At 36.7% G+C, this 19,938-nt stretch overlaps 1 pseudogene; it reads left to right on the top strand.

Moving 5' to 3' along the window:
• Positions 1–10,050: 10,050 nt before the first annotated feature.
• On the top strand, positions 10,051–12,074 carry LOC110585696 (annotated as a pseudogene).
• Positions 12,075–19,938: the final 7,864 nt, after the last annotated feature.

Here is a 19,938-nt window from a genome sequence, read left to right as displayed (position 1 = left end):
ACTATCTAATTTGTTGGCATAGAGTTGCTCATAATATGTTCTTATAATTGTTTGTATTTCTTTGGTGTTGGTTGTGATCTCTCCTCTTTCATTCATGATTTTTTTGATTTGGGTCATTTCTCTTTTCTTTTTGATAAGTCTGGCCAGGGGTTTATCAATCTTGTTAATTCTTTCAAAGAACCAGCTCCTAGTTTCATTGATCTCTTCTACTGTTGTTTTGGTTTCTATTTCATTGATTTCTGCTCTGATCTTTATTATTTCTCTTCTCCTGCTGGGTTTAGGCTTTATTTGCTGTTCTTTCTCCAGCTCCTTTAGGTGTAGGGTTAGGTTGTGTACTTGAGACCTTTCTTGTTTCTTGAGAAAAGCTTGTATTGCTATATACTTTCTCTTAGGACTGCCTTTGCTGCATCCCAAAGATTTTGAACAGTTGTGTTTTCATTTTCATTGGTTTCCATGAACTTTTTAAATTCTTATTTAATTTCCTGGTTGACCCATTCATTCTTTAGTAGGATGCTCCTTAGCCTCTATGTATTTGAGTTCTTTCCGACTTTCCTCTTGTGATTGAGTTCTAGTTTCAAAGCATTGTGGTCTGAAAATAGGCAGGGAATGATCCCAATCTTTTGGTACCAGTTGAGACCTGATTTGAGGTCACCACAGTTTTGTGAAGGCTGGCCGAAGACCTGGGACCATGGGTCCGAAACAAAGGACTTCATTACTCCTGGCACTGCAGTCCTCATGAGTTTTGTGGTCACATCCTTTCCCCTCTTTCCCTTAAATGCCACAGGAGGTGGCCCGGATGTGGAAGTACAATCAGTGGTTTTGCATCACAGCTGAGTACTCCTGGCTTAGCAACCCCGATCTTTTCAAGGGAGCTCCTGGCCAACGTGTCCAACCTGCATAACCTTTGTAACTGAAGGAAGACATTATTTTGATAATTCTGATCAGGAAACAAATCTGTCACTGCTCTAGAAGGAGACACTATCTTTATTTTCCAATTCCCTTTGCTATACTAACATCCTTATTAAGACATCCTCTAGTGTAGATGTCAAGGCCTTTTGCTCAGGTGACACATACCATGGAGAATTATCTCCTAAAAGACATAACACCTCAAGACCGGCTGAGTGAGGGGCAGAAGGGACTGGGGATATTAGTATGTTCTCACTTGTATCCGTAAGCTTCAGACTACCATGTAATACTAATAAAGGCAGCTGTGCAAAGCAGTTTTTAAATCTTTCATTTCCTTGGATTAACACTAATTTTTCTTCTCTTAACATAGAATCAGTTCTGAATATAAAATATAAAATAAATCTAAATAGTAATCTATGGAGGAAAGTGAGCAAATAAATGGACAAATTGATGCAGTATGTTCTTTTTGCCCTTTGAACAATTAATATGCCTAGTCACTGAAGAGACTGGGCAATCAAATGTGATAGTTTGTAAAGAAATTTCAGTAGGAGATGAATTTTCTAGCACTTAATCCTTTGATTTTTCTGGAAAGTGCTGGTCAGGGAAGGAAAGCATTGGTATTGGCAACAGAGTCCTTGTTAAAAAGTACATCTGGTATTGCAGAGACTGGTAAGGAAGACTGTGAAGCTTCCACAGGCCTTTGAGAATGCCAACGATAGTGGTAAATCACCCTCAGAGAGAGATGGCTCTTTTATTTGTAAAAAAAAAAAAGAAAAGAAAAGAAAAAGGAAAAGAATCACTTCAAAATGTCTGTTGTTATGAACAGGAGCAAGTTATGAATTGGTTCAAATCAATGAGTGGCAAAAAAGTCTATGCCTGCTAATGATTTTTTTTTTTTTTTTTGTAAGCAAACTGATTCATTTGGGTTTTGGAGAGATTAGGAAGACACAAATTTAGGGATCCTGGAAATGGGAACCAAGAGTAAGGGGAGCTGGAATTTCTGATTTGAGAATCAATTAGGAAGTTGGGGCTATGTGGAGAGAGGACTTTTAAGAAGTCCTCTGAAAATATAGGTAAGGGATAGGAAAAATAATATGGCACAGCATTCTTTTTTTTTTTTTTTAAGTGAGGCTCATTGAAGTATAATTTACATTTAGCAAAATCCTTGTTTTTAGTTCTATAGTTCTATGAATTTTGATAAATGTCTGTGGTCAAGTAAACATCACCACAAAGTGTCTGACACTTCATTCCATAAACTTTCATGTCCCTTTATGGTCTATTCTCTTCCCCTACCCCGGCAACCACTGATCTGTTTCTGTCCCTATAGTTTTGTCTTTTATATTTCTATTGAGTTTTGCCTAGATATAAATTGGACCATACCTTTTGAGTCTGGCTTCTTTTACTTAACATCATGCATTTGAGTTCATCTATGTGGCTCTATGTGTTCATAGTTCATTACTCTTTGTGTAGCATCAACTATTTGGTTGTTTTCTGTTTAATGCTATGGTTGCTCTTACCAACTTCCCACCCCACCCCCCAAATCTTAAATAAGTTTTATTAACTTATACATTTAGTTTTAGCCTTGTGATTGCCCTGCCTTGGAGAACTTTTGTTCATGCGTTCTGGTTATAGAACATAGCATAGTGGGAGATGGTCACCTAGTTTTTGGGGAGAGAAATTTTCAGTGAGGGGGGTTAAGAACATAGTCATCTGCATTCCCCTTTCTAGCTCATCTTTATGAATTTTCAAGGCAGGATTCTAATTCCTGCAACAACAGAAGATCCAGTTTGAATTATTTTATTTAGACCTTAAAGAAAAGAATAATTTTAGTGCCTAGAGTACTTGGGGCTTCTTTGGTTATAGGTGCAATTGGAGGTTTCTTAAAATTGAAATATAATATCCCAAATCAAGTCCAAAGCATGACATTTAATCTCTGTCCTTTGAGAAAAGATACAGACAGAGTGGTATTTTCTAGATTTTACTTCTCCTTTTGTTTACTAACATTAAAACATGACCATCATATTCCTAAGCAAATGCAATAATAAATGATAGTTCTTCAGAATAAAATTTATTTTCTTTTATATTTGGCTTCAGAACTTGTTATAGAAAATCTTTTTTAACTTATATATGAAATTTAATAAAAGGAAAAAGAATATATACTAAGATTTCTGATAGGAAAAAAATGAAAAATATTAAGGAGAAACTTATCCAAGTGATTTTATAAATTATCTCTTATGCATCTCACAAGTTTGACATCATTTCATATTAGGTAAAAGAAAAATACCTATATATTGTACTAAAATACATATATGCCACTCTGCTTACTTGTGCTCTCTCTCTCTCTGTGTCTGTCATATAAATAAATAAAATCTTTAAAAAATGGAAGTTCTAATTCTGATGTTTTAATTTTTAAAATGAGTTATAAAAAAATCTAGACTCTGATTACAGAGTCATACTTTGTAAGTTGTTTAAAATGAATAGGATTTTTTTTTACAATGACCAATGTTTGTATCATTTTAGAATATTCTAAAATAAGATCATATTGTTGATAAAACTACCAGAAACAAAGAGTTAATTCTTTCATTGGTGTGTGCCTAACAAAAATAAAATTACAGCAATCACTCACGGTAACACTGATCACTTAAAGTTGTAAAGGATCTTTGTCTTTATATTTACATTTGATTAAAAAATAAAAATCCACTCCCACTTTTTTTTCCTTTTAAACCAGAATGACATATTGATTCAGGTGCTTAATTTTTAAAACATTTTCTTCTTGAGAAATTAGTCTTCATCAGCTCCTCCACTGTACACGGTTGGAATTCATACTATTCTACCTAGGAGCTTAGCTTTCGGCTTTTATTCTATGGTCTTCAGCTGTGAGAAAAACTGCTGCTTGTTTTTCTTTGCAATCATTTCCTTCCAAGTAATCCCTTTTCCTTATCTTCCTAATACTGACTAAGCATTATATTTCTACTGTATTTTTTCAGACTATTTTATTTTTTGCTACACTGATTTTCTCTAAAGGCCATATAATATACTCATTAACCATGTACTATTCTTTGTTCCACATGGCAGGTTGGACTCAGTTTAGGTAGGGGATATACTTTGAGATACTCTTTCCAAAGCAGGCCTGCATTTTCTTTGATTCTGCTATCCTGTTTCACGCAGGTTCCAAGTGACAATGAGTCATTTTCTAGTTCTTTTGTTCAGGATTCAAAGTGTACATAGAAGTGGAGATTAATTCCTCAAGGGAGGTCAAGACTTTGGCCAACTCCTATCAATATTTCTTTTTTTTTTTTTTAAGATTTTATTTATTTATTTGAGAGAGAGAGAATGAGAGAGAGCACATGACGGGGGGAGGGTCAGAGGGAGAAGCCGACTCCCTGCTGAGCAGGGAGCCCAATGCGGGACTCGATCCAGGGACTCCAGGATCATGACCTGAGCTGAAGGCAGTCGCTTAACCAACTGAGCCACCCAGGCGCACTCTATCAATATTTCTAAGTAAACAGTGTAGATATTTATTAAAAAGTTGACGGCTTTTCAAAAAATACTTTGCCAAGAAGATATGTATTATTTTATACATATCATTGATTTAATCTATAAGCACCTCAATGATTATTCCCGATTTACAGATGAGTGTACTAAACCTGAAAGAGGTTAATATCACCCCAAGTTTGCACAGTTAAGAAGTAGCAGATTCTAGATTCATCCATGTCAATTGCCTTTGAGCCTGTATTCTTAAACACTGGGCAACACTGATTCCTCAGAATAGTAAATATGAGTGGTGATGCATCACTTTTCTACAAGATTCATCACTTAAAAAGTGATAAAGGCAAATAACACACACTAATATTTTAACTGAAAAAAAAAAAGATTCCATTGTATAACTTTCATTTTTGTTTTTTTTTCCCCGCCTTTGGCTTTTACTTTATTCTTTAAAATCTTGTGATCTCAGTCAACCAAAGCCCTGCTTTGTTTTATTTTAAGAATTTTTCTGTTTCTATAATAAAAGAAAAAGCTTTAAAAAACGGTTTGTTTGCCTTGACCTAAACAAATTCATGCTGCATGATATTGGAGGGGAAAACATAGTGAAGAGATTATTTCATTCTTACCAACCCAGATCATTTGTTCAGTCCAGCTGTAGAACGTGCCCATACGATACATGTGTATCTTAGTTTACTCCTATTTGGCTAAATAATTTTATCTAAGTTATTAAATTTGCTTAGTCTTGGGTGTGTCATTTGTAAAATGAGACTAAAATTTCTTGTTGCACAGAGGATTGAGGGAGACAATATAGGAAAATCTCCTTAAAGGTATAGAAACCTGTTAATTGCTTTTATGTGTCCCCTACACTGACTTCCTGCTCCCTGTACCTCAAATGAGTCAGATGCCCTCCCCATAATGCATTACACAATTGCCAGCCCAAGCCACAAGCCCTGAACCAGCCTTCCCTCCTCCAACTTCTCCACTTTCTGTAGACCTCCTCTCACTCTGGTCTCGTTTGGCTTGACTTTGTACTTTTGGTGACCTTAGCATTTTGACTTTCTTGGTCACCATTTTTTATTTGCTGACTTTTCATAATTAAATTTACAGTGACTGTATATCACCCCATGGGATTCCTGGTGGGAATTTCCTGTTCTTTCATTTTTAATTTGTCCCTGTGGATCCCAAATCTAACCTTCAATCCATGGGCAGCTCCCTCGTTAGGGCATCCCAGACCCTGTATCCATTGTCTTGTGACGGAAACATTGAAATACCTCTCCTTTTATGCCACCTTGTTGGTGTATTTTAACACTTGAAAAAGAAAAAAAAGGCTTATCTTGATTTATTTCTAGTTTTTTCAGTACATAATTGTGTATTGTTTTCTTAGTGGTCCCTCGGGATAATATACTATACATTATGTGACTTAGAGTCTACTGGTATTGATGTTTTATCACTTCACGTGAAGTGTAGAAAGTTACTTTCATTTAGATTCCTTTACCTTCCCTACTTTTACAAAATCGTAGACTTAGTCGTTTCTTCTACATATCTTAAACAACACATCACATGGTATAATTTTTCCTTTAATCATCAAATATGTATTAAGACTCATGAGAAGAAGGATAGTCTGTTGTATCCAGTCTTATTTTCACCCATTCCAGAGTTTTTTTCTTTTCTTTTCTGAAAGAGTAAACCTTCTTCTGTGATAATTTCCTTACTGTTTATAGACATTTCTTCAGTCACTTTTTAATGATAGATTTGCTAGTGACAAATTCTCTTTGGTTTCCTTCATCTGAGAATGTCTTTATCCTAAAGGATATTTTCATCAGATGTAGAATTTGCAGTTATTTTTATTCAGCACTTGAAAAATGTCGTGCCACTTTTTTCTGGCCTTTATGGTTTCAGATGAGAAATCCTCTGTCACTTGAATTAGTGTTCTCAGATAAGCAGTGCATCATTTCTCTCCGCTGCTTTCAAGATTTTTCTTGTCTTTGGTTTCAGAGGTTAGATTATGATGTGTCTTGTCCTGGATTTCTTTGGGTTTATCTTATTTGGGGTTTACTCAACACAACTGCACACAGAGAAACACACACATATATACATGTATGTGTAGTCACAGATCTCCTTGAAAAGGAAAACCACAGCTCAAGGGTATTGAGTTTAAAGACATTGTGGGTTTAATTTTCAATCTTTGTAAGTCATACAATTGGATAAACTTTAATAAATTAATGGCCATTTAATATTATCCCTCGGGATAATATATATTACCATTAATAAATTAATGGTAAATTTAAAACTAGTCCAAGCTGAAAATAATGATTGCATCTGTACTACTTCTGAAACACAAATGACTCTAAGCATACAATTAAGCTCTAATACCGATTTTATAAATAAGTTATAGAGAAGTTGAGAAAATTTATCTGTAAATGAGTATTTGATTTGAGACTAATATTCAGTTTTGTAACTTTAAAAAATAATCTAGAGAATTTCTTAAGAAAGGATATCTTTTGGAATGAGTCAAAATTTATTTTTGGAAATTGCTGTCAAAACAAAATTGAAAAGCAATACTTTTATATGTAGTTGGTTGAATTTTCAAGACCATAAATTCAAATGTACAAAATGAGAAATTTCTTTATGTGTCTAATAGAATTTTACTTAGTTTTTGTACAGCATTTCCTCTATTGGTAGAAAAATAATCTACTGATTCAAAAGAAACTCATGGCTTCTAGTGTTTTCGTGATAAGTATTTAATCAGTTCAGTAATTTTGACCTTCACCTTTCCTCCTATTTTTGCCAGATGGTAGTCTAAACTCAAGATCAGGTGTTAAATGGCACACTTAAAAGAGTAAAGGAAGAGAATATGAAGATGGGATTATTTACAGAGGTATGGGTAAAGTTAAGGGGTATCAATAGGGGATGATGAATCACCAGGGATTCGGAGAGGGGGAGGTTTCCTATACCTGTTTCTTTAGAAACATCAGGAAAGGCAATACCTGGAACCTAGTGAAAATGAATAGTCATAGATCATGGAGAAGAAGGCAGTCACTGCCAAAATTTGTCTTATGAGGAACAGATAGAGTGAGTTGAGGTATGGAGGGAGTAGGTGGAGAATATAAGTAAAAACCTTGACCTATTTCTCCTTCCCACTCTCTCTCTCTCTTTCTCTTATGTCTTGCCAATACTTATTGTCCAAATCCAAGCATGAGCCAAATGGCAACAAAGCCTAAATGAGACAGTCTATACAAGTAAACCTCTAGGTCCAAGGCAACACAGAAAAGAACAGATCTGGAGAGATAAATGAGAAATTTCAGTCAAGGGCTCACATATTATTCTCATATAAAGGAAAAATGTCTCATCCTCACATCAGCAGCATCTTCTTGGCTTCTACTGTGGTGTATAATTCCCACTGATTTTTTAATCATGGGCTCTCATTTCCATTGTTCAAGTTTTGGGCCCTGTGCCTTCTATCAGGTCAGGCTCCACACTCAGCACAGAGTCTGCTTGAGATTCTCTCTCCTTCTCTCTCTCTCAAATAAATAAATAAATCTTAAACACACACAGACACACACACACACACACACTTTTTTCAAACAGGTCAGCTATTCAAATTTAAAAGTGCCTTGGTTTAAAACTATAGGATGAGATATGAGTTTTTAAAACAGTCGCTTAAGAAAGTTGGCTGGCACAAAATAAAATTAAAAAAAAAAAAGAAAAGAAAGTTGGCTGGTTATTTTGCTTTCACTTGTGTCCCCCACCTCCCAAGCCCCATCTACACAAGGAATGGATGCCATTAAGTTAATAGGTAGATCCAGGAGGCAAGAAAAAAACTACGGAAAAAAAATCAAGTCTGTTATCATTCCCCAGTATTGTTGTGTCACATATAGTTGAGCAAATAGGCTTATTTTGGCAAGTTTTACCCTTAGAAATTCAGAATGGTATATAGATTAAAATCTGTAGTGCCAAAAGTGCTTAAAGTTAGTGTCTATTTTTCTAAGAAATAATTCTGTAATAATGGAAGCAATTTAAGTACCCCACCACTTTACTTGTACACCAGTATTGTACACTTAAAAATGAATTAATAATAGTATCTGCATACATCTTCTGAATAAACATTTTGAAAATTTTCCCGTACTACATAAATCTCATCAACACGATAGGTTCATTAGAGACTTTGGAATACTACAAAAAATAATGTTTTTATAGTTTCATCTCTCTTGAAATCAATTTTACATTTTACTTTGCTTTAAAGTGATTGTACAGAGAAATAAGTCAGGAATTATAGATTATTGGACCGCAGTCATAGAAACATAAGTTACAACTGTATTTGTGAAAACTGTTCTCAGAGAATTTTTTTTTTTATGCTCTCAGAGAATTTAAATGTTCTATTGAAATTACTTTTCTCAGCAAGGTAAAGAAGAGAAGGTCAAAGCATGTTTACATTCTGGTGCCCACAGGAACACAGCGAACACACTGTACTGTGGTAAACAGGGCCATATAGGGCAAGGTTTCTTATAATTTCACTATCCATTTTCTGATCCTTGTTACCTTGACTACAGATCATCTTTCTAAAATTATTAGTTAATTGTAAGTAAACAGAGTCAAAAAATTTAACAGGTTGATTGCTAGTCTTTCAAATGTAATATTTTAACTACTTAAGTCCCCAAAATGTGTTTGTAATGGTTTGACTACTACAAATATAAACTATTTCAAATATAGTTTAACTGTTAAATATTTAAACTATGTAAATTATGAAATATATTAGTTCATCTAAATCATATCTATGAAAGAATTTACCAGCTTTGTGCCAATTATTCAACGATATTCATATAGCAGGGGATTTCCTGTTGAATAGAGAATATTTGGGCTATTTTTTGCTATAGTGTATGAAATAATAGTCTCCTCTTTCATATTTGATATATCTTATTCAAACATAATTCAATGATTGATTTTTTTGACAATAACTAAGAGAGCTTCTTTAAATTGATGCACTAAGCTGAACTTAATTCAAACTCCAATCCCCTTCTCCCGAAACTAATGAAACAACCAATCAGACAACTAGAAAAAACAAAGACAAAATTATCCACTGCATAAACAACCATCTAGAATAATCGTTAAATAAATAAGCAGTAATATCGTGATAGTCTCTAAATCTTAAGTAAGAGCAATGCCATTCTTAAGCTAAGTCATTTGGAGAGATTTGAGTTTTCTAAAAATCAGTTCTATATAGATATAGATGTTGAATATAGAAATATATCTATAAAGATAGATTTAGAAACACATGTATTTTATGTGTATTTGTATGTATCTAACTTCAGAGGATTTTACTGAGTGATTTCCTTTACATAACAACCTTGAAGTGACAAAGTCATAGTGATGGAAAACATAACAGTGAGTGCCAGAGGTTAGAGGTGGAAAAAGGGAATGGCAATTAAGGAGTAATATGGTAATATGAAGGAAGTTTTATTTGTGTGTATGGTAAGGGAACAGTCTGTATCCTGAATGTAGTTTTGTTAGTCAAATCTATATATGTGACAAACTTTCATAGAACCATTCTCCCTACTCAGTGTCCACACACACACGAGTACATGCAAAACCTGAGAAATTCCAATAAAGGTTTGTATTTGAGTTAATAGTATTGTCCCAATGTCAATTTTCTTTTTGACAATGCACTATGCTTGTATAAGGTATTATCATTGAACAAAGTTAGAGGAAGAATACATGGGGAATCTTTGCACTATTTTTGCAACTCCTTGTGAGTCAAACTCTTTCAAAATAAAAAATTAATTTATAAAATTGACCTGGGACTGACAGAGATATTTGAATTAGCAGAATGGTCATATAAAAGATATTATAACCATATTTTATGTGTTAAAAAGTTAAGTAGAGAGGGGCACCTGGGTGGCTCTGTCGGTTAAGCATCTGCCTTCAGTTTAGGTCATGATATGAGGGTCCTGACCAGGTCATGGTCTCAGGGTCCTGGGATCGAGCCCCATGTCAGGCTCTCTGCTCAGCCAGGAGTCTGCTTCTCCCTCTCCTCCCCCCACTCGTGTTCTCACTCTTTCTCTCTCTCTCAAAAAAAATAAATAAAATCTTTTAAAATAAATAAATAAAAAGAAAGTTAAGTAGAGAACAGGTAGATATAAAATTGACCCAAATCAAACTTCTAGAGAAATGAAAATGAGACAAAAAATACACTTCATTTTATAATTGTACTATGATTATGTAAGAGAGTATCTTTATTTTATGAAATTACTAGTTTCAAATTATTTTAAAATATTTTTAAAAGAGATGGGGCGCCTGAATGGCTCAGCTGGTTAAGCGTTTGCCTTCAGCTCAGGTCATAATCCCAGGGTCCTGGGATCCAGCCCGATTGAGGGGGAGGCTCCCTGCCGAGCAGGGAGCCCGATGCGGGACTCGATCCAGGGACTCCAGGATCATGACCTGAGCCGAAGGCAGTCGCTTAACCAACTGAGCCACCCAGGCGCCCCAAGAAAAATCTTGAAATAAAAAAAGAAACAAACAAAACATTTTTAAAAGAGAAAGAAAATGGGCTTAGAATTAGTACATGATTTCCATGATCTTATAAGTATTAATGTCAAAGGCTACCCAGCATTGTTGCCAGAACAATACACTGTCTTGAAGTGACTCCCTTTCTTTTTTCTTTTTAAAATTTAATTAGGTTCCTTCTCTTACATTAGATGACTTACTTTATCTCAGTTTATATTTTCACTGAGAAGTCATGAATCCATATACAAATTGAAGTTTTTCGAGTTGTCAGCTCCCTCTTATACAAGATAAGAATAGTAGAAATATGCTGGCTTCATTTATTCTCTACGATTTATTCAAGTGAATGATCTAAGAATTTTTAGTAAATTATTGTATTGCCGATCTCCTGGCAAGCTTGTCTGATACTGTAAAATCTGAAAAACTGTTTCTGAACTCTGAGTAGACATCTGGTATTGGTGGCAAGGAACTGTATGACTCCATGACAACACTCTCCTAAAAATATTGACAAATATGACCCACATGATGGGGTACTTCAACAGGAACCTTATAGCATGTTAGTCTTTCAGTAGATTTGCTTTTAGGAAAATTAAATTCAAGATGCAGTTTCATTTGATGCTGCATTTTGAATAAAAAATGTTATTTATGAGGTTTTTAAAAAGTCATGGCCAGTCTTTTCCTCAGCTGCCGCTAAGGTGCTGGGTCCTTCCGAGGAAGCTAAGGCCGCGTTGCGGTGAGGCCCTCACTTCATCCGGCGACTAGCACGGTGCCCGGCAGCGTTCGCTCAGCACTCGCCCGCCCTCTGGCCTCGGTCTCGGAGCTCGCTTGCATCTACTCGGCCCTCATCCTGCACGACGATGAGGTGACGGTCGCGGAGGATAAGATCAATGCCCTCATTAAAGCAGCTGGTGTGAATGTTGAACCTTTCTGGCCTGACTTGTTTGCAAAGGCCCTAGCCAACGTCAACACTGGGGGGCCTCATCTGCAACGTAGGAGCTGGTGGACTGGCCCCAGCAGCTGGCGCTGCACCAGCTGGAGGTCCTGCTCCTTCCACGCGGCTGCCCCAGCTGAGGAGAAGAAAGTGGAAGCAAAGAAGGAACAATTTGAGGAGTCTGTTGATGACATGGGCTTTGGTCTTTTTGACTAAACCTCTTCTATAAGCTGCTCAATAAAAAGCTGAACTCTTAAAACAAAAATAAAATAAAATAAAATAAATAAAAAATAAAAAATAAATAAAAATCATGGCCATTAAAGGGAATAGAATCGACTGTAAATAAGTTCTTTTAATAATCACACACTGTGGGGCGCCTGGGTGGCTCAGTTGGTTAAGCGACTGCCTTCGGCTCAGGTCATGATCCCGGAGTGCCGGGATCGAGTCCCACATTGGGCTCCCTGCTCAGCGGGGAGTCTGCTTCTCCCTCTGACCCTCACCCCTCTCATGCTCTCTGTCTCCCATTCTCTCTCTCAGATAAATAAATAAAATCTTTAAAAAAAAAAAGTAATCACACACTGTGTATCAGGCACTGTTCTAAACATTTTATATTCATTATCTTGTTTAATTGAATGAATTCTTTCAACAGTGATACTCTTGGCCATCATGAAGTTGAAAAATCTGAGGCTAGAAACACTAAAGTGACTTGGTCCAAATCACACAGCTAGTAAATGGAAAAACTGGGATTTAATCCAAGGTCTGTCTGACAAGAAACTCTGCCATTAGTGCATACATCTATGCTTCTGTACTCTGTCTGAATGAACAGTTCATTTGGATGTTTCACAGGCAACTCAGATTCAACCAATAGTGTTGTTCAGGAAATACCGCTGAATCCTAAATAACATTTTCAAAACTGAAGTTGTGCATTTTCACTAAATAGCAACCCGTCCCGTATTCCCTAATTCTGATTATATCACAGTCAACTTTCTAATCACACTAGTGAAACGTGGCAGGTCATTAGTTTTTCTTTTTCCTTGGGACCCCTATCTAATCAGTGCTATCTTCTGTGGATTCTGCTTAATTGGTAGCTCTTTTACTTTGTACTTTCTTTATTTCCAAACCTTTTATTTTCTACCATTCTGTGATTTCTGTTTACCCCACTTTTTGCATGTCTTCCAGTGTTCATATTGTCTGTGTTTTTTTTGGGCCAATTGGGTTTTATTTATAGTCGTAATTCCTTTCCACCAAACACATATCCTTAGACTCATTCTACCAGCCTGGAAACAACAGAATTTATGTCTATACTTCAGTGGTTACCTCTAAAATGTAATATGCGTACATGGATTTAGGAAACTCTAAAACAATACAAGGGCCTTGGACAATTTACGTTCAGTTGCTTCTCTTATATTATTGATGTCTTGCTCTCTTCCTTTGTTTATAATTTTGTCTGTTTTTTTTAAAATTACACTCCATATTATTCATCAAACTATTATTATTGTTTTATACTGTCAACCCTTATTTAGATTTGCTCATATTTGCAATTTTCTTGTTTACCATTCCTTTTGTCATTCCTTCCAAAGTGTCTTTTGAAAAACAGCCATGTGAATTGCTTGAAGGTGGGCCTGTGTTACCTTTCTATTTTTGTTTGCTGTTGTTTTGTCTCATTTGTAATGAAAGTCCCATGAGGTATATATGTGGCAGGCAGTCTCTAGATGATCTCTGCCTCCTTGTATTTACTCACTTATGTAATCTCCTCCCCTTGAATATGGACTGTACCTAATGTGTCTCTCTTCTACCATATAATAGAGTTAAGATGATGGGATATCACTTCCAAAATTAGATTTACCAATAGTATGTGGCTTCCATCTTGTCACATTTTCCTTTGACTTTTCATTGCTCACTCCAATGAAAGTCAGCTGCCAAGTTTTGAGTTGCTCCAAGCAGAGGATCAGATAGCAAGGGAGTGAGAGAGACATTCAGTCATTGAAGAATGAGACCCTCAGTCCAGCAGCCTGGAAAAAATTCCTGCTTGCACCAAGTAAGTGAACAAGCCATAGTGCCCACTACAACTTTATCGATAACCTACCTAGAATATCTTCTGAACTCTCATACCACATTATGCGTTTCTCCTTTATGGAACTTCTCATTTTCAATCATGCATTAGATTTGTATGCTGCACATGTCTTGGATCTCTTAGTAGATTCTAAGCCCCTTTAAGGTCAAGATTTATTTATTAATTTGTACAAAAACTTTTACACAATACAAATAAAAATATATAAAATATTTATAGAATGCTTAGCATACTCTTAATACTACTAGAACAAAATTTAAAAGGAGGAAAAGTAAAGGTGAAAACTAAGAAAATTGGGAAAGAAAAACAGGTAGAGTGAAAGCAAAAGCAAAGCAAATAATCTCAGATAATTGTATATAATGGGAGGGGATGGGACTCCAATTGTTATGTTATCTGGATGGTGGGGGCCACATTCTATATAGATAGATAGATCTGTATGAAAGATACAGAATATTAGGGGGAGTTAATTAATCAATTAAATATAGATAGATAGAACTGTATGAAAGATACAAAATATTAGGGGAAGTTAATCAATTAAATTAAATAAATCAATTAATCACTGAATATTTATTCTTTATCAGACTTTGCATTAATCATGCAATATTTATTTATTTATTCATTTATTTATTTATTTATTTATTTATTTTAATCATGCAATTTTTAGAATACCCTTGTTGTTGAAGAATCCACTATTTAATGGAGGAGGTAGAAAGTAAAGAAATCATTATATTGCAGTATGATTTACAATTATAGAGTCACTGGATTCAAAGAAGACATTAACAACACATAGTAGGGTCTGAAGAGTTGAGATTTATAGAAGGCTGCCAAAACTAATTTATTTATCCAGGTGAAGAAAGGAAATAAGGAGAAGGGGTAAGAAATTATATCATAAGCAGAGGAAATAGCAAATGTGAGAACAAGAAGTCATAGGAGACTAAATTCTTATAGCTCTTACCATGCTACATGGCCATATGGGAAAACAGACTATGCTCAGGTTATAATGAACAATGAGAATTAAATGGCAAGATTGAGTGTCATTGAGGACAGTTTATGGCAGACATATTAAGGAGTTTGGATTTTATTCTGTATCTTATATATATATTAGCAAACTCTTGTCCCTGCTATTGGATATAGTCTGCACTGGTAAATTCATTCTTTTCTTAGAGATTTTCTCTCTGGCCCCCAGTTGGTACCTTCTAAAATCAGGTTACTATGTGTTCTTCTTCTCCATCAGACATGTCTGCATAGATCTGGATTTTTGCTGGGGTCCATGTTCAAGTTCTTTTCCCATGAAGTCTCTATGTCCCAGCAGCTCAGGGTATGTTGCTTGACTCCTGCTTGTGTGCTCAGGTGTTACATTCCCAAGGGCTATTTAATACTATTAACAGTGTTGCTGTCAAGGAATTAGCCAGGCAATCAAAAGATTTAAACAAGATGGAAAAAATAATAAATCTGTGCTTTAGACACATCACTATAGTATTGGCATAGATGACAGAATAAATACAGAGGAAGACTGGAGGCAGAGGGATCAGGTGGATTTACTGTCATAATCCTGGTGAGAAATGATGATAGTTTGAATTAAAGCCAGGGCATTAGAAGACACTGCAGAGAGAGCCAACCTGAGAGAAATTTTTATTATCAAATTAAATATGGGGGCATGAGGAAAAGGAAAAAATCTAGAATGCTCCCAGATTTCGGTAAGATTTATATAAATTTGCTCTCTATTTACCTCTTGTCTCCAGAAAGTTGTGTTTAATTAAGAGATGACACTGGTTTAGGATACCATATAGAGATCAAGTTGACCTCAGCAACCCAATGTACACTTTCTAAGACCAAAAGAAATTATAGCCACGCTAAGGGGATCATTTTAGGCCCTAAATAAAATGATGCAATGAAACTAAATAAGTATAATGCATTCTGCCTGCCCTTTCTACTCTGTTTGGCTCTTTGGGGGAATATTTATTTGTGAGGGAATGCTAACACATATTATGCTGCAAGTGTTTACTTCTAACACATACTTATGTCCTCTTAACCTATAACATAATAAGAAAAGAGAAAAGGTTGTGGAAGCAATGAAAATACACAGAATTTGTATGCAAGGCTCATGTGAATTTTACAAGCCAAGAAGATTGTCCATAGATATGAGGCTCTTCTAAAACTATTTCAGTATGGGATAGTTTGGGGTTTCACAAATGAGCCAGGATAAGTTTTCACAGGTAAAAAGAGTCTAATTTCTTTCATACAGTTGTGCACTAAAGTAAACAATTATGTCTGTAGGAAAATAAAAAGGGGGCAGAAATTTCAGACCTACCGGCTGCTCATAAAATTGATTGGTATTTGTATGCTCACCTCCAGGTGCCTGTCTTAATGGTGTTATAGTCAGGACTCAGTCCCATTTCTTAAAGGAAAAAAAAAAAAAACCCTACTAACCTAAGTGTTGATGCTGCCCCCTGTTTATAATTCCTCTAGAATAACTTAATCTTTAAAAAATAAGTCATTGTGCTTTCTCAAATCAGAATGCGAGAAATATTTTTTTGCCCAGTGAATGGAAATTAATAGCTGGTTGAATCTTGAGAATTACTCCCTTACTCTCAACTTGTACTGATAGTAGCCTCCATAATGTGTGAAAAGATTTTTAGTTTCAAAGAAGATCACCTCATTCTTTCCTCAGCTATGACAGGTTTACCAGTAAGCTTGTTATTATTTCTCTTTGCATCATGACACTTTGATTTAATCATTCATAAAATGCAATTGTCTGAGGTGAAACTGAAGATTTTGTAAAATGTTCCTGAATTTGACCCTTTGGGGCTGGAAGGTTGTTTTGTCATTCCTGTTGCTCAGCAATGGATCAATGTCTTTGAAAGCAACAATGCATACAGTGTACAATGTACTTGTTGTATTTGTGAGATTCATTAAAATCCTGCCCTTTGAACTGTGATATTCCCTAACACATGTAGTGTTAATGCTTTACATTCGATAAATTCTGTGATCTTTACCTTATATAATGTTATTATTTATGCACATCTTCCATTTTCAGAAATGTGCTCTTCTTTTCTTTCCACATTGCTTGTCAGGATTTTAGAGGATAGTCAAGAATCTACTTGGACTTATTCTAGCAATGAGAAGGAAACTTCCCTAAAGGGAGACCCGAAGCTGTACTCTCCATGGAGTAAATCCCTGTGGAGTGAGAAATGGTGATTGGCAGTAGATGACCAGGACATCTTGAATTTTTTCAGTCACTTCTTTTCTGAATACACAGATTCCTTTAGCTGAGTGCAAAACACTGAGTATTTCATAAATGCCAAAGGTGCCAGTCATAGTGGGAATTGGCTTTTGAGAAATAGCTTACCCCTAGAGAATGCAAAGAAAGCTTATCATGCGCTTACCATTTGTGAAAATGCACCTTTCGAATTCTCTCTGTGTTGCTAGATCTCTGCCTCTGGACTTTTTGCTGGTAGGTGCCCTATTGCCCTTTAGTATCCTAAGTGAGAGAAAAAAGAAAGTTTTTCTCTCTCTTATTAGCACATTAGGTATATTCAGTGTTGTGCTGCTGGGTTTTGTAGCTGTCTTAGGCAGCCACACATCAGCCTCCAGTGACTAGAACTAACAAGGGGAACCCCAGGATGGCTGTCAGGACCCCCATCTTCCTCTGTTACGCTGGGAAGGGGCTGGCCAAAACCACAATCCTGTGGGAAGATTCTCCCTTAAAACTATCAGAAAAGGTAGTGGTGTTTTCATCGCTCTTCAAACCAAGGTTGAACCAATGACTTTGTATTTATTGGAGAAGTGTATTGTTTCACCTTTGGTTGTGGTTCATAACTTCTGTGCACATGAATAAATGTTGTGCTCTCGGTTCAGGGAGTAACCAGGTCTTAAAGGTAAAGTATAAATTAAGATGTGTCACGAAGTACTGGGTTTTTTCTGAAATCTAAACAAAATCATAAATAACAGATGAAATGCAATGGCTTAAAACTTAAGGGTAAATGACTGTATAGAGATCTGAATTTCCAATTAGATTTAGATAAGCATGTCCAAATTTGGTCCATCAGTGTATTCAAAACTGTGGTCAGCCTGACTCTGGGTCAATTCTATCACTTTAGTAACTGTCCATGGTGTGTGTGTGTGTGTGTGTGTGTGTTTTATGGCTAAATTGCTGGCAGAAAGGATAATAGTCTGTTATGGATCAACCTGACAGCCCATAATCTAAAATACAACCTTCTTTGTTATGCTGATGGTGAGTAAGGGACAGGCAGGGCTAGGTTGGGAGAGATAGGAAGGGGCCAAGGGATCAGGCTCACAGAAATCCCCATAATGCTGAGGTGAAAGGAAACCAGAGTTAAGGGAACAAACCAGACTAGGCATGTGGGGTGGGGGGGAGGGTGTCTTTTATATGACAGTCATCTGTGACCAACAAAGAATAATCAGACTTTCAAAAAGAAGTAAGCCATTAAAGATGTAATCACCAGTCCTTACTCCAGCCAAGACATCACAAGAATGATAAGGCCACAAGCTCCCTGGTCAGTTCTAAATGAAAGACTGTCAGTGGAGGCCCACGTTGGCAACCCTGTCAAGACTCCTCTCACTCCTGAGAGCTTTTTTTTTTTTAAGATTTTATTTATTTAGGGCGCCTGGGTGGCTCAGTTGGTTAAGCGACTGCCTTCGGCTCAGGTCATGATCCTGGAGTCCCGGGATCGAGTCCCGCATCGGGCTCCCTGCTCGGCAGGGAGTCTGCTTCTCCCTCTGACCCTCCCCCCTCTCATCCTCTCTCTCTCTCTATCTCATTCTCTCTCAAATAAATAAATAAAATCTTTAAAAAAAAAAAAAAAAAAAAAAAGATTTTATTTATTTATTTGACAGAGAGAGACACAGTAAGACAGGGAACACAAGCAGGGGGAGTGGGAGAGGGAGAAGCAGGCTTCCCGCCAAGCAGGGAACCCAAGGCGGGGCTCAATCCCAGGACCCTGGGATCATGACCTGAGCCAAAGGCAGACACTTAATGAATGAGCCATCCAGGAGCCCCACTCCTGAGAGCTTTTTACTGTATCCTTGCTTAATAAAACTCTATCACTTCACTCACTCTCCTTTGTCCGTGAGATTCATTCTTTGACTCTGTGAGACAACACCAAATTATCGGTTAAGCAGGCTCAGAGCTATCTCTTTATATGACAAGTTGGAGGCAGCCCCATGTTTCCTAGGCATTTACTCCCCTTGGAATACTTTGGGGATTAAGGAGGGAATTACAAACCCCCAGCCAATTCCTCAACTGATTGCATTAGTGGCTGGGAATTCAATGGGTCCTATAGTTGAAGCTTTCTTGTTCCAACAACAAAAATATGAAATTATGATGATGCTAAGTCTCAGGGGTCTGCACCCTTCAACAGGGCCATGCTTACAAATGGCACCTCAAGTATATAGACAGGAAAAGTGCTCAAGGGGTAAGGTGAGGAAGCATAATTGAAATTGGTTTATAATTGGCCTGACTGATCAGGCATCATGGAGCTAGGAATACAAGCGAATTTATTTGACCAAATAATGAGGGCTCAATCAAGAGAGTTCTGAAGAATGAGGTCGTTAAAAGGATTCCCTGCTTTGTTTAAGGTTCATCTAGGGAGCGCACATAAGGACTGGCAATCCAGCACTCTGAACCTGCCTTTTGGTTACCATTGGTGACCTTGGGGTCTCCTTGACACGTAAAAGGCTAGAGACCAGCCCTGGGGGCTACACCTCGGGAAGCCTCATCCATAAGCAGCACACGCCTCCCACTGAGAGACCCTAACTGTTCCATTCGAATTCTTAACCTTCTAAAAAGAATATTAAAGTTTAAACTATTAACCTTGTTAAGCCCCTTATGATTAGGCCAGACTTTTTAGGGAAATCCAGAGGACACAAGGAGGATTGGGTGACAGACGGGTAAGAGTGGCTACTCCCACTGACCTGAGCCCTCCTGGACCCAATATGTTAGGCCACTCTTTCACCTTGGGTAGGAAACCATGGGATGCCTGGGTTCACAGGGGAGAGCTGGTATGTAGGGACACCTTCACAGTCA

The sequence above is a fragment of the Neomonachus schauinslandi genome, chromosome 3, assembly GCF_002201575.2.
Source record: "Neomonachus schauinslandi chromosome 3, ASM220157v2, whole genome shotgun sequence".
NCBI classification, from domain to species: Eukaryota; Metazoa; Chordata; class Mammalia; order Carnivora; family Phocidae; genus Neomonachus; species Neomonachus schauinslandi.
Note: the sequence above shows the minus strand (reverse complement) of the source record. Positions and strands in the feature narration are given on the sequence as shown.